At 35.9% G+C, this 15,564-nt stretch overlaps 1 long non-coding RNA gene across 1 annotated transcript; it reads right to left on the reverse strand.

Moving 5' to 3' along the window:
• Positions 1-11,017: 11,017 nt before the first annotated feature.
• On the reverse strand, positions 11,018-13,338 carry LOC141347402 (uncharacterized). Its single transcript, XR_012357344.1, has 3 exons — positions 13,041-13,338; positions 12,299-12,590; positions 11,018-11,690 (listed from the first exon to the last, which is right to left on the reverse strand). It is a non-coding gene; the product is annotated as an uncharacterized lncRNA (long non-coding RNA).
• Positions 13,339-15,564: the final 2,226 nt, after the last annotated feature.

Here is a 15,564-nt window from a genome sequence, read left to right on the forward strand (position 1 = left end):
TGAGGGTGAATTTTCATTTTTGGGTGAACTATCCCTTTAAGAAGAAGTTTAGTTTTTGATATTCAGCACAGCTTATCAAATCCAGTTTTGTAACAGCTTTAAATATTTGTACACTATAAGCACAGTCATAGCAAAAAAATAGCAGGCAAAAAGGTCCATTGCCCATTTTCAACAGAGGGTTTACACTTATGTCACGATTTGGTCAGTTACGCAGATGTGCGGCTTTACTGGAGATACTCGGATGTAAACAACAGCATGGATTGCATGGTTAATATACTACAGAATATGTTGTTCGGCTAATTTATGCTGTCTAAACCATGGAAAAACTATGTAGAAGCTGCTATATAGTAAGCAGGAAAGGGCAGTATATTTTGACAAACTAAAGTTAATAGGTGGTAAAGATATGTACAAGCATTATTTAAAGTAAGATATTAGCCTTATACTTCACCTACCTGACTGGAAATGATAAGAACAAACAGGAATGTTGCCCTGGAAATCCTGGTTCAGTTTGGCCAACCACAAATGCCTTTTGTTCCTCAGACAGTTTTTGCACTCTTCTCCTTGATATGGCAGTCTATAGTACGCCAAATATTTCTGAGTCTGACCAATTAGTACAGCCCAAAACATGACAATAATTTACCATTTCAGCCACAAAAATCTGCGAAATATGCAAGTTTCATTCGGTTCAGTTGCATTGTGTTCGTGCCGCCAATATAGCCGATTAATAACGCGCCATGAAAACACTCTATTACAGATTCTGCAGAATTCAATTGAGAATTTTGCCATATTAAGGTAAACGTGACTGATATTATACAATTCATAAATATGATTTTCAAATTTATTATCGCTTACAATCCTCGGTACACAAAAAGTCCTCCATCTGCCTTGAGTTTGGCATGGCTATTTTGAGGACTTCACCTATGCACAGTAGCTCTTTGATGTGTTAGAGCAGTGGAGTTTCCTGTTTTTATGTGGTCGGCCTTCCTGTGGTGGGGGTGAGGAAGTATACCTCAGGTGACCTGCTGCAACACCAGTATATGTTTACCCTGTCACTTAATTTCCAACCCATTTCTCCCGTTCACCTTGTTGGCCCCTTCTTTATTCCCAACGGAACATTTTGCTTACAACACCACATTAAAAGATGATAACCTTCTAACATCAAACCTCACTTAAAAAAAGTATGTAAGGAAAGTGTACATATGTTTATATTTGAAAAAAGAAAGAAAAAAAGATTAAAGAAAAAACTTTTTTTTTTAGATATGATATCATTACATAAGCTTACATAACTTTCCATTCATAGCAAGCAGACATTCTTTATGGAAGTTTACACTTATTACATGTTCATTGGGTGGAGTGCGGCTCCTATTGTTTCATTTGATCATGGTTGTCCAGTAAGTATATAAATATTCTGCAGTGTTTGGAAACCACTCAACAAGAGTTGTTGTCAGGTTGTGTCTGTTGTGTTAGTCTGTGAGCATTTCTCCCATGAGGATTGGTTTTGTTTAGGCAGCGTCGTCATATTCAGAGGTTCACAGGAGTGTGGTCATCAATCATGCTGTCTGTAGGAGGTGCCGCTCTCCTTTAACATCGGCCCTAACGTGCCCACAGTTATCAGCAGAACTCACTCATTCAGACTTTCCTACTCTCTTCACCACTGGCTTTTGTCAATCACTTTTTAATCGTCTTCTTATAGATGAGGTGTGTCTTTTTATCTAATATGGATTTGAAATACATTAAAGAACATTTTCAGGGTTGGTGATAAATACATTGTAAAAGCAGTATTAGCATTTAAAATCAGGCCTAATCTAATTGAAAGGAGTACCCATAAAAAAGGCTTTACCCATTATTCTTGTAAGTTTTCATGTCATTCGTGATAAATAATATTTATCTACTGTCTAAGTATGTATTGCATTTGATGAATTACTTCTGAACTTGAACCAATTCCTATATTTACAAGGTGACAAATTTGTCTCACTTGTACGATTTTATATGATTTGTCTAGACCCAAGTGACAGGTAATTTTAGGGGCGGGGTTAGGGGTAGGTCATTCATACGAATTCATACGAATAGAGTGTTTTCGCAATGCGTCATCAGTCGGCTATATTGGCGGCACTGAACGTAAACAGTGCCACTGAACCGAATGAAACTCACAGATTTTGCTGATCATTGCTGCTGAAAATGTTCAATTATTGTCATGTTTTGGGCTGTACTAATCGGTCAGACCGGGAAAAACATTTGGAGTACTATAGACTGCCAAAAGTATAACAAATCAAAGAGCAGAGTGCAAAAATTGTCTGAGAAACAAAAGGCTTTTGTGGTTGGCCAAACTAAACCAGGATTTCCAGGGCAAGAATCTTGACATTCGTGTTTGTTCTTATCATTTCCGGTCAGGTAGATGAAAGTTTTGGCTATTATCTTAATTAATATTGCTTGTACGTATCTTTACCACCTATTAACTTTAGCTTTAGCAAAATATTGTGGCTTTCCTGCTTACTAAGCCCTTCTCTATATGATTTAACAGCTTCCACATGTTTTATCCATGGTTTAGGCAGCATAAATTGGCAGAACATTGTATTTAGTAGTACATTAACCGTGCAATCCATGCTGTTGTTTACATACGAGTATCTCCAATATGGCCGCGCAACCCTGTAACTGACCAAACCGTGACACAAGTGCAAATGCTCTATTGCAGGGGTTTTCAAACCTGTCCTGGAGCCTCCCCTGCCCTGCACATTTTGCTTGTCTCTCTCATCTAATACACCTGATTCAAATCATCAGCTCATTAGTAGAGACTGCAAGACCTGAATTGGGTGTGCCTAATAAGGGAGACATACAAAATGTGCAGGGCAGGGGAGGCTCCAGGACAGGTTTGAAAACCCCTGCTCTATTGGGAAACTTGTAAAATACGTATGATTTAGCAAAAATCGCACTAATTTGTAAGAGTGAGGTCGTACATATTCGTAACCTCATAAAATATATATGAATCGCCAGATAATACATTCTCTATGTGGGCATTATCACCTTACCTGTGATGTCTGCCTTATCCATGTTGTTACATGGCTATTTAAAACCATTATGGTAAGTAAAATAAAAAATAAGCTAAAATAAAATATAAGTATTAAATGAAAAACTAATTAAAATTAGAAATGTTGCATTGTCAATAATAAAATAATAAAATAATACAAATGATATAAATCATATACAATAATGTAAACTTAAATTAAAATAAAAACTATAATTTAAGAATGAATTATTCAAAATGTTAATAAATACTATCTTTAATAAATTAATAATTTTATAATATTATATAAATAATATTAAAATAACACTGGTCATCTCCAGGTATTTTTGTCTTACTGTTTTAATGCTCTTAAAGGCTCATTTCACATTTTTTGCATACATTTTACTGCAGAAGCTGGTATATTGCAGATGTAGGAATTGTGTTTTTATAAAAAATAAAAAGAAACAAAGTTGTTCCCTTTGCAATTTAGTAACTCATGCAAGGTTTCAGAGAAAAACAGTGACGTTAATTGATGGCCAAAGCACATATGAATTCCATTCCAAAAGACTTTTTGTTGTTTTTGATCATTTGTAATCAGTGTGAAAGAATTTGGACGCTATCTGCAGGAACGTTCTGTGCATGTTTGTAAATCTCACATTGCTGTTGACAGAAAAATGAGCCAGTCTGCCGCAAAACAGAACCAAGTGTGTATGATCAGTCTTACATTGTTACAAAACCATTCAGCACAGTGCAGAATCTGTCATAAAAATGTCACAAGGACATTGACTGATTTCTAAAATCCCACTCCAGGCATGGTTTGGATGTTCTAATATCTCTCGTTCGGTGAGGACAAAAAAAAAAAGTTCTTCTGCCAAGCAACCCATGCACAACAGCAGCAGATGTGGTTCAGATTTTCACCCTCTGGTTCTACTGTACAATCTGCAGCCTTATGGATCTTCTAAAGCCCCAGTGCACTAAACCCTCTTTGTATCTAACAGACTGGAAAGACTCGTTATTTAAGAGTCGCTTGTTCGTGACACATTTGAACAAACAATAACGGGCTGTTGCAATTCGCAAGTGCATTTTTCTAAGTACTCCTGATCAGTGGAATCATTCTTCAGGCTTGTAAATGTTCTCATTCCTCCCCCTCTCTGTTCTGCATTGGTATCTCCCACTCACATTGCAAAAGGCTGGAAATTTTGCACACTGCAACCTTTCTGTCGGTGAACATGAATATTTATTCATTGTTTGCATTTGCCCTCTCTGCCTCCCCCTCTCTCTGCCCTCCCTCTCTGTCTGTCAAACTTCCCATTTTCTGCCATTTCTCTTTCATCTTCCTCGCCATTGTTATCTCGCCTTCTCATTTGTCAGGGATTATATCTTGTCCCTACCAACACATACTGTACAGAAAAGGCAGGTATGGTATCAGGCCCTCCGTCAATACAGAAACTGCTTAATGTTTTGGTCAAAGTAGACGCTTCTAAAAGTTCTAAAGTCCACCTTAAGCTGAATGTTACCACATTCTCACACAGTTTTGTCTTTAAAGGGGGCGTTCTCTCAGTTTTAGGTTTTTACATACCTGTCAGTAGATGTCTGCAGGGGGAATTCCACATGCTCCATGCTTCACCTCTGTTGCCCGAGAAAGTGTGGCAGTGCAGACATTCATCTGTAGCCATAACAAAGTCTTAGTCAGAACAAAAGAATTTTAATGGGGTAATGTGAGGTTGGATGGGTCTGTGTTAAATGTGAGGTAGAAGCCCTATTTTTATAGGGATCTTATCACTAGCCACTGTGTGATGAGGAAACCTGATCATTTTTCTGTACAGTGCTGGTGCCTCCAGGCAAACCGTATGCCTAAAATAAAGGTTTTCCAGCTAATGTGGCTTCTGATGAATTGCTGTTGTAATAAATGGGGTGTGGGTTTCAATGCTATTTTGTAATATCTTGACACCTTAAATGATACATGTATTTTGTGATGGATGTTATTTTGAAACTCTTTCAAGTCTTAGATCCTATTGATGTACTTATTAGGCTGGAAATTGGATTTTAGGTTATAAATGAATGTTAATCAAATTTCTGCACTAAAAGGCCCCTCTAAAAGCTTGATGAGTGGCTCTCTTTCTGCCCTTCAGCATTATCTCGCTGATTTCTTTTATCAGCTGTACGTAGCTTCATCTTGCTGCATGCATAGGCTACAATCATTCAGGTTTTGAATGATCTCTTGACTAGATTATCGCTACTCGTTCCTCATTGGTCTGCTGTCATTACCCTTTGAGTGCATCCATAATGGTGTAGCCCAATTTTGGCTTTCACGGCTCCCCAAATCAGATTCACAGTGGTGTTGTTGGGCTGCAAGGCCATCAACAACCTTGGCCCTTGCATTTTATGATCCAGCTATACCGAAAACTAATTTGCTTGTTCACAAAAAAACAAACAAACATGCAATTTATTCTGTCCAGTGAAAGAGGATGATATCCGGGGCTGTTGTTAAAGGAGTAGTTCACTTTCAGAACAAAAATTTACAGATAATATACTCACCCCTTGTCATCCAAGATGTTCATGTCTTTCTTTCTTCAGTCGTAAAGAAATGATGTTTCTTGAGGAAAACATTTCAGGATTTCTCTCCATATAATGGACTTCTATGGTGCCCCCGAGTTTGAACTTTCAAAATGCAGTTTAAATGCAGCTTCAAAGGGCTCTAAATGATCCAAGGAAGAAGGGTTTTATCTAGCAAAACGATTGGTTATTTTCTAACAACATTTACAATTTATATACTTTTTAATCTCTACACAGAGTACACACAGAGCTAGACAAAATGAGCATTTGTGGTTAAAAAGTGTATAAATTGTAATTTTTTTCTACAAAATAACCTACCATTTTGCTAGACCCTTCTTTCCTCGGCTGTGACCGTTCAGAGCCCTTTGAAGGTGCATTTTGGAAGTTCAAACTCGGGGGCACCATAGAAGTCCATTATATGGAGAGAAATCCTGATTTTTTTTCCTCAAAAAACATAATTTCCTTACGACTGAAGAAAGAAAGACATGAACATCTTGGATGACGAGGGGGTGAGTACATTATCTTTAAATTTTTGCTCTGAAAGTGAACTACTCCATTAAGCTCTATAAAACTCTGAAAATTCTGTCATTAATTATTTACCCTCATGTCGTTCCAAACCCATAAGATCTTCATTCGTCAGCAAGGGTTCTACCACATTCAACACTCTTAAAAATAGGTTCAAATTTGAAAGGTTCTTCACAGCGATTCTATAAAAGAACCATTTTTGGTTCCAAAAAGAACCATTCAGTCAAAAGTTCGGTAAAGAACCATCTTTTTCTTACCTTTTTATAATCTGAACCTTCTTTCGCCACAAAGAACCTTTTGTGAAACAGAAAGGTTCTTCAGATGTTAAAGGTTCTTTATGGAACCATTTAGACAAAAAAGGTTGTTCTATGGCATCATGAAGAACCTTTATTTTTAAGAATGAAGGTCCAGAAATGTACCAAGAACATCAACAAAATAGTCCATGTCACATCAGTAGTACTCTCCAAAATGGCGCTAGGGTGATGAGGAAGAGAAGAATTGTTGAATAAAGTTGTTATTTTAGTGTTTTTGTGCAACAAGAAGTATTCTTGTAGCTTCATAAAATTATAGTTGAAACACTGATATCACATGGACTATTTTGTCAATGTTCTTGGTACATTTCTGTGAATGTGGTATGACCCTTGCTGTCTATGGAGGGTCAGAGAGCTCTTGGATTTCATCAGAAATATCTTAATTTTTGTTCTGAAGATGAACGAAAGTCTTACGGGTTTGGAACAACATTAGGGTGAGTAATTAATGACAGAATTTCCCTTTTTTGTAAAACTATCCTAGTAAATTTTTTAAAATGGAACACATTTTTTAAACACCACCTTGCTTTATTTTCTTTGGCCATTAACTAGCCAACACAAGTACAGAATTAGGTTATTGTGATTTAAACGTGAATTTACGTTTGTCACAAGGAAGGCATTTGCTCATTCAAAAATTGTATTTAAAATTCAACATTTGATCCATGCCATTCAATTGACTTACTAACTAGTAAAAACTACAGGCCTAAAAAAACATTTGTGAAATATTTCCTTGAATAAACTGTTGGCAAAGTTGAGAAAAGGACTACTACGCCTATCTGACCACACCTTGCTAGCCAAACCTAACCTTATCCTATTTTAAATACACACTCTGTGTTATTATAGATGTCATGTTTGCACTGGCACCTCATTACTTTAGGTATTGTTTGCTCTCGTTTTTTATGGTCATGCACTTCTGTAATAAAGCGTATGTGACCCTGGATAAGTTTGACAAAACCAGTCATAAGGGTCAATTTTGTTTTAAATTGAGATTTATACATCATGAACGCTGAAAGTTGAATAAATAAGCTTTCCATTGATGTATGGTTTGTTAGGATAGGACAATATTTGGAGATCTGGAATCTGAGTGTGCAAAAAAATCTAAATATTGAGAAAATCGTTTTAAAGTTGTCCAAATTAAGTTCTTAGCGATGCATATTACTAATCAAAAATTAAGTTCTGATATATTTATGGTAGGAAATTTATAAAATATCTTTTTGCAACACAATCTTTACTTAATATCCTAATGATTTTTTGGCATAAAAGAAAAATGGATCATTTTGACTCACACAGTGTATTTTTGGCTATTGCTACAAATATACCCATGCTACTTAGGACTGGTTTTGTGGTCCAGGGTCACATATGAATGTTAACATTTTCTAATTTCGTTTGTGAAGAAACATAAAACCAGAAAATCTTAAAAATGAAAGATATTTGGCTAATCAGACAGCAAGTTAGGGTGGTTTCACTTTTAAACAAATTAGATGACTTCAGCTCCTCTGTTGAATAATTACCTCCTTCTGCAATGCACGCAATAAAATGATAAATGTGGTTAGTGTGTGCAAGCCCATAAACACCCCCTCACTTTATTTTCTTTGGCCATTAACTCGCCAACATAAGTACAGAATTAGGCTATTGTGATTTAAACTTGAATTTATATGATTTAAAACAATTTTCTATTTGTACACAAACAACAAGAAATCCTAATGGTGAGCTTTGTCATATTATGACATGGGGCCTACAGAAAAAAAGATAAAGTGATGGCTTTGCGAAACCTTATGAAAAAATAATTCATCTGCAGTATTGCTGGTGTCAGTCAGATCTATTGTGGTTTATAACCGAAGGTACATGTGTTACTGTAACAGTCTTTTGTCCTTACTATTTTGTCCTTCACTTTCTGAACTGGTGCTCGTCTTTCTGCTCTCTCAGAGAATGCGTTAATGTTTTTCAGAGCGTGAGTAATGTCAAGAATGAGTAGGCTTTACGACTCAGGGGTGTTTTACTTGTAGGATGCTACTGTATAATGAAATCATGTCAGTTAACTGTCAATCTTTTGCTCATTGTTAAAGAAACAGCTCACTCAAAACAGTCTAATTTTCTCACCTTCATGTTGTTGGTTTACTCTGTGAACATAAATGGTGACTAGAGGCTGTCAAGCTATAAAAGTGACAAATATAACTTTTATTGTCCTTTTTGGCAACCTGGTCTCATGACGCAAACAAAATACGTACCAGTAAGTACATATCACTGCAGTTTCCAACAGAAATGTCCAACAAAGTGTTCTTTTTTCCCCCGGAATAGATGAACGTACATTTGGTGCGTTTTATGTAACATTGGTTTTGTACGTGTTAACGCAGTTCTGGCTTGAAATCTCCATTGAGTGGCGCTATAACTTTTAAAATAACGTACCATCTGCACTACACATAAACCTACCCAAAAGTATGAACAACAGTGAATGTGACGTGAAAATGCAGTCGCAAGCATGCCATTTTAGCTTGTTTTTCGATCTCTAATCTTTCAGCTCTTACATAGTGAGTCATTTTTTTCACAGGATTTGTACCCAAGGATTCCACATCCTAAGTCCAATTCTGTGCCAGCTAAGCCACCTGGCATAAAAAAAAAAACATAAAAAGCTGTAATCATAATTGTGTACGAAAACGATTACAAGTGCTTGCTGTTTTGCCTCCTCTAGTGGACATTTCTGCAGTGATATGTACCTACATATTTCACATCTCGCGGGTACGTTTTCGTCATGGGATCAGGTAGCTTTTTGGATTTTGATAGTCCCTGATCACCAGGGACCCTGGTATCCCTTTAATTTTACTGAAATAGATTTAGAATGAGGGGTGCTGGGATGATACAAGCCCTATTAAATCAGACGTATGGGACTGAGAGTATCCACGAGGAATAGCCTGAGAAATAAAAAGAGACACAGAAAGTGCAGCGAGAGACGGAAGAGCAGGGAGTGGGTTGATAAGAATCGTTTTATCACTATTAGTGTTATTGTTCATGATATTTGTGGTTGTTCATTGGGTTTCTCATCCATTTGTTCATTCATCAGTTTACATTATTTATAAGGCAATTACACAGTCAGAGCCAATCTTGATTTGTTTTCTCAAAGTTGAAATGATTGTGAGTTTAAATTATTTAACATCATTACAAAAAGTTTAAATAATTTATAATTTATTTATTGTATACATTAAATTATTTGAATAATGAGTGCTTTCAAACATTTTTTAGTTAATATTAATTGGATTTAGCATTTAACTAGTAATCTGTTGTGTGTACTTTTGTAAAGAACAAAACTGAAACGCTGTAAATTCCTATTTTGTACATTGTGGGCTATATGAATGTGAAAGCAGAAATATGTTCCACTGCTTTCACACACTATGTTAACCGCTAAAATTATCATACACTGTAAAAAAAAAAAAAAGTAAATTTTCCCGTTTTTACAGACAGATTTTAGTCTTTGATAGTGAGAGTTAAAAAGAAAAACAAACAGATAAAGACCGATAGGAATCAAAACACATTTAAATAAAAATCATGGTTCGTGGCTGTCATGTTTTTAAAAAACTGCCCAAAAAAATTCCTGTTTCAATAAAAAATACAGATGAAGTCAAAAGTTTACATACACCTTGCAGAATCTGCTAAATGTTAATTATTTTACCAAAATAAGAGGGATCGTACAAAATGCATGTTATTTTTATATTTAGTACTGAGCTGAATTAAGAGCAAGGGGTGCAAACTTTTGAACAGAATGAAGATGTGTACATTTTTCTTATTTTGACTAAATATAATTTTTTTTAATGAAGCACTGCCATTCAGAAGCCAAATTAAGAAGAATCAGAAGACAAATTAAGTTAAATTTACCCTGATCTTCAAATTTAAAAAGTTTTCATCCCCGGCTCTTTATGCATTATGTTTCCTTCTAAAGCATCAGTGAGCGTTTGAACCTTCTGTAATAGTTGCATATGAGTCCCTTGTTGTCCTCAGTGTGAAACGATGGATCTTGAAATCATACAGTCATTGTTGGAAAGGGTTCAAATACACAAAAATGCTGAAAACAAAGAATTTGTGGGACCTGAAGGATCCTTCTGAAGAACAGCAGGTAGTTTAACTGTTCAGGTCAAACAGGAACTTATGAACAACTATCACTAAAAAAAAAAGCTTTGGATCATCAGCTTTGGATCAGGTAACAACTCAGTATTAAGAATCAAGTGTATGTAAACTTTTGAACAGGGTCATTTTTTTAAATTTAGCTATTATTTTCTCTTGTGGACTATATGTATACATCTTTTATGTGAAATATTTTATTCAGGTCAGCACTAAATAAAAATACATGCATTTTGTAAGATCCCTCTTATTTTGGTAAAATAATTAACATTTTACAGATTCTGTAAGGTGTATGTAAACTTTTGACTTCAACTTCACTGCTGTGTTCATAAAGCGATTTCATGCAGTCTTTAAGAGTCAGGAGTGTTAAATTCCATGAAGTGCGTCATACAATGTTTGTGTGTAAAATGTGGGAAGGAAGGCTGTCTCTCACTTCGTTAGAATAACATAACAGGAATTATGTCATCATATCCCCAACTACAAACTCAAATGCCATCAAAAACACCTACTTCATGAATCAGATACAGTTCTTTTAATTGCTATGGATACTTAAACTCAGATTTACTCTTTATAGATATCATCCAGCATTTAAAGAATAGGTTTGGACTTGGTGTGGTGTGAACCAGCATGCACACAATTCTGAAACCAGACTATATTACATTATTGCTATATTAAACAAATTCCCCTTAGCCCACCTTACTTATGTGCTTAGAAAGAGAGTTTAGCTTTGTTTATGAATCTTGCAATACACCATGACTCACCTGGCACCTGTAACAGAACAGTATTTCAACTTCCACACCCAGAAACACCTATTTGTTTCTTTACAGTGAATTCAAGTCGTTACAAGCTGAGTGAAACATACAGTCTATGTACAGTTTCTGTTTCTCATCTGTTAGTTCCTCACCCATTTTTAGCTCTACCCTATTACAGTGTAAATTTTTGTGGTGGAGGAGTAACATGGCCAGAGCTACCGAGTCAGAGGGTCCTCCCTTTCACACACAGCCTTGTTTGAATGGCAGATCACTTCTTCCAACAGCTCTTGGCCTGCCGCTTTCTTCAACTAAGACCATGTATGGTCAGGGACCAATTCGAGAGTGGATGGGAGGAGGGACAGCTGGGAACAGTCAAGGCCCCAGTGGTAAAATTAACTCGAGAACAAGTATTTATTTTGAGGACCAGCATAATCAGAGCTGTAAAAGAATGAAAAACAGTGAGGGCAGAGTAATATTTAAAACTCATAGACTTTGAACAAAAGGGTCGGCCAGACTATATTGTTGTAATAGCAACCTTATGAGGATGTCCAAAAACATTATTCATGATGAAGTAAGCAATAAAATACAAAGCTGTAAGCCATTTTTAAATGTAAAGTAACACAAAAGTTGCCACTGATGGTTAAATTGTGTCTAACAACCAAAAACACTGGAAGTCAAAGGAAAATTGCAGTATGGTGTATGTAGTAGGTAGGTCTATTTGATTCAGGAAGTTCATGATTCAGTACATGAACTATTTGTTTTTTTCTAACAGCTAATGTTTCACTAAGTCACGTTTTCCCACAGAGGAAATAAAAGCAGTACTTGCAAGGACTTGCATAGAGATGCATTCCTCTTTTTTAGCCATGTTTAGTTTAAGCAGGTCCTTAGCTTCTGTGTTTGCATATCCTATGAACCCCTTTCACAGACTGGTGGCGTTTCCACAGTTATTAATACATTTTTGACATTTTTTTTAAATGACTGCTGAAGGGTATTTAATACAATGGCTGAGGCAGCGACTAAATAAATAAGTTGTCATTAATATCAACCTTGCTGTTGAGATTGGCTCCCGGGCTCACTGCATGTTTTCACTCGACTGTTGGACTTGAAGCGTGGGCAGTTTCGTTGATGATAATGGAGTGTTCTAGTAGTTTGTAGCTCTTGCAGTGTGGATGATTCCGAAAAATGTATGAAATCCGCTCCGGGTTTTTTGTTTCACTCATTGGTTGAGTGTGCAGTGGCGCTGTACTGTATCATGTTTCAGTCCTCGCCTCCTCCTCTTGCCGCCATTTCACATAATCGAGATTTTCGCTTACCGTGTCATGGTGGAACTGAGTCCTTCTGCAATAATGACAGTATATGGGCTACTAATACAAGTGCAGCATTATGTCGACGTTGCGCCTGCTTCTACATTGCTTACAGGGTTTTTTGTATTTTTTATATTTAATAATAGAAATATGTTATATATGCTATATTATGTTTTATAAGATGTTATAATATCTCTGTAGCATAATAATATATTATTATCTTTAAATACATATTTTTATATGTTTTATTATTTTTTGTTTTTTATCAATAGTCAAGCTATCCCTGGGAATTACGCTGATAAATAAAAATGACCAAGCAGGCATTTTCATTGCATTTTAACCAACATGTACGTGTCTGCTCAATTATCACCATACTAATTATTCTCACAACCTGAAATCATCAAACAAAGGAACATATTATGTAGGCTATTTACCAGTACTAACAATACTGTTATATATTGGTGGTAATTAAAAGTGTGCTTACCATGGGAAGTTTTTGTGAGGGATTGAAGTGGCACGTTGTTGTTGCTTCAAATAATCTTGGCTTCACTAGTTCCTCCTTCATAACTATTTTTATACGTATTTATTGCTGTTTATTTCCCCCTGCTGGGACAATCTGATAGGCTTAAAAACTTGTTTCATGAATATTATTATATACAAACGCACCTTTTAGAAATCACAGTCTAAAAAACGTCTTAATTTACAAATATTTGTAGGTATCAAATTAGGTTTCCATTCATAAGCATTGCATGCTAGTTGAGATATTCCTTTATTTAGAGAAGGACAGTGCTGATATCATTGAAGTATATGGTTGGTAGAACTAGTAACTTATTTTGTGGACTACATAGGCTACAACTTAACAGCTGTCGAGGTAAACTAAGGTTCTTTAGTCCCTCTAGAGGCCATGAAGGCACCTGCAGACATACTAGTAAACTTCAAAGTCCATGGATTTTTTTTTTTTTCTTGTAATAATGCAATCTACATAGAACACATTTGGCATGTACAATTGCACTAAAAATAGTATCTGGACAATTTTCAGTACTTCAGAGCAGTGCTACAAAACGAAACGAACGAAACATTTTCTAGACAGATGATAGAGCAAAGCATGCTAGTTACAGTATTTTATAGTTTTGCTGCAGTAGTAGAAGCATTTTATGAATCAACACTTTGTATTTAATTAGATTTTTTTTTTTCAGAAATACAAAAATACACAAAATAGAAACTATATATATATGTGTGTGTGTGTGTGTGTGTGTGTGTGTGTGTGTGTGTGTGTGTGTGTGTGTGTGTGTGTGTGTGTGTGTGTGTGTGTGTGTGTGTGTTGATATATATAAGTACACAAATGATATGCCAAAACAATTTCAAAGAATTTACCTGGTGAATTGATGGTTTGTGACTATTTGATATATTATTTTATTTGTATATCTTAAGATAATATTACATCTTCTTCTATTTATGATCACATAATGTGGGCTAGAGCACGTCCTGTATTTGGGAAATAATTTTAATTTCAAGTCTTTAGGAAATACCTTATGCAGTTTATAAAAGTGTCCACTAGATAGCAGCAAGTAACTGGTTTCTTCCAACTGTTCCTTGGCATCATATATAGGCAATGTTCTTCAATGGAAATCTATTAGCCGTGACACTTACAATGGAGACTGAATTTAAACTACTTATACCTGTATTGACATATACATTTATATGTTGTATAACTACACACCTTTAGTCTGTCTCTAACGGAACCTTAAGTTAAAATGGGTCAATTCATTGTTTTTCTGTTTGTTTATGGCATTTTGCGCATCAGCGAAATCCATCACATTTTGTTTAAAGTGTCACTGACCTTAGTTTATGCACCAGCTGTGTGTTTTACACAAAGGTATTCTGTTATGTATAATGTTAACACGTATCAGTTACACAGAATGTAAATTGTGCATGACATTTTATAGAACTGAATGAATAGTTAAAGCAAACCTTTCAGTATTTATGTCAGATTATGAGAATGGCACAGCTGTGGACACCATGTGGTGTATGAATTATTAATAAAGTTCTGATGTTTCATGCATTTTTACAGACTCGCCCACACATTAAATGTTCTATGGGAACAAAGATGACATTGAATTTGAGAATGAAATGATTCTTAAGTTCCACAGATAAATTCTGATATATAGTACTTTGCATAAGTATTCATACCCTTAACACGGTACTTAGGTGAAGCACCTTACAGTCTTTTTGGTATGATGTGACAAGCGTTGCAAATCTGCATTTGGCAATTAACTGCCATTCTTCTCCTCACCACTTTACCTCTCAGACTCTGTCAGCTTTAATGGGGGCTAGCAGACATTTTTAGGTTTCTCTAGAAATGTTTGATTGGGTTCAAGCCCAGGCTGTGGCTGGGCCCTTCAAGGACGTTCACAGAGTTGTCTATAATCCACTCTAGCTCTGTGGTTATAGTCATTGTCCTGTTGGAAGGTGAACCTTCTGTCCAGTCTGAGGCTCTGAATGCTCTGGACTAGGTTTTCATTAAGGCTATCTCTAAATTTAGCTGTTTTAAGCTTTCCTTCTACTCTGATGATTCTCCTATCTGCATATATGATAATGGGCTTCTTGGTCACCAGTCTAACCAAAGCCCTTCTCCATCAATTGCTCAGTTTGGCCAGGAGGCCAGCTCTAGGAAGAGCCCTGGTGGTTCCAAACTTCTTCCATTATGGATAATGGATGCTACATGCTTTAGTAAGCCTTTAATGCAGCAGAATGTTTTCTACACTCTTCTCCAGATCTGTGCCTTAATGCAGTCCTGTCTCTGAGCTTTACAGGCAGTTATTTTGACATTAGGGCTTGTTTTGTGTTTTGATATGCAATTTCAGCTGTTAGACTTTTTATTGAGAGGTGTGTACCTTTCCAAATCGCACTCATTCACATGAATTTGCCACAGGTTAACTCCATTCGAAGTGCAGTAACATCTATAAGCAATATAAATGCTCCGGAGCTAAATTTCAAGTATCCCAGAA

The sequence above is a fragment of the Garra rufa genome, chromosome 12, assembly GCF_049309525.1.
Source record: "Garra rufa chromosome 12, GarRuf1.0, whole genome shotgun sequence".
Classification (NCBI taxonomy): domain Eukaryota; kingdom Metazoa; phylum Chordata; class Actinopteri; order Cypriniformes; family Cyprinidae; genus Garra; species Garra rufa.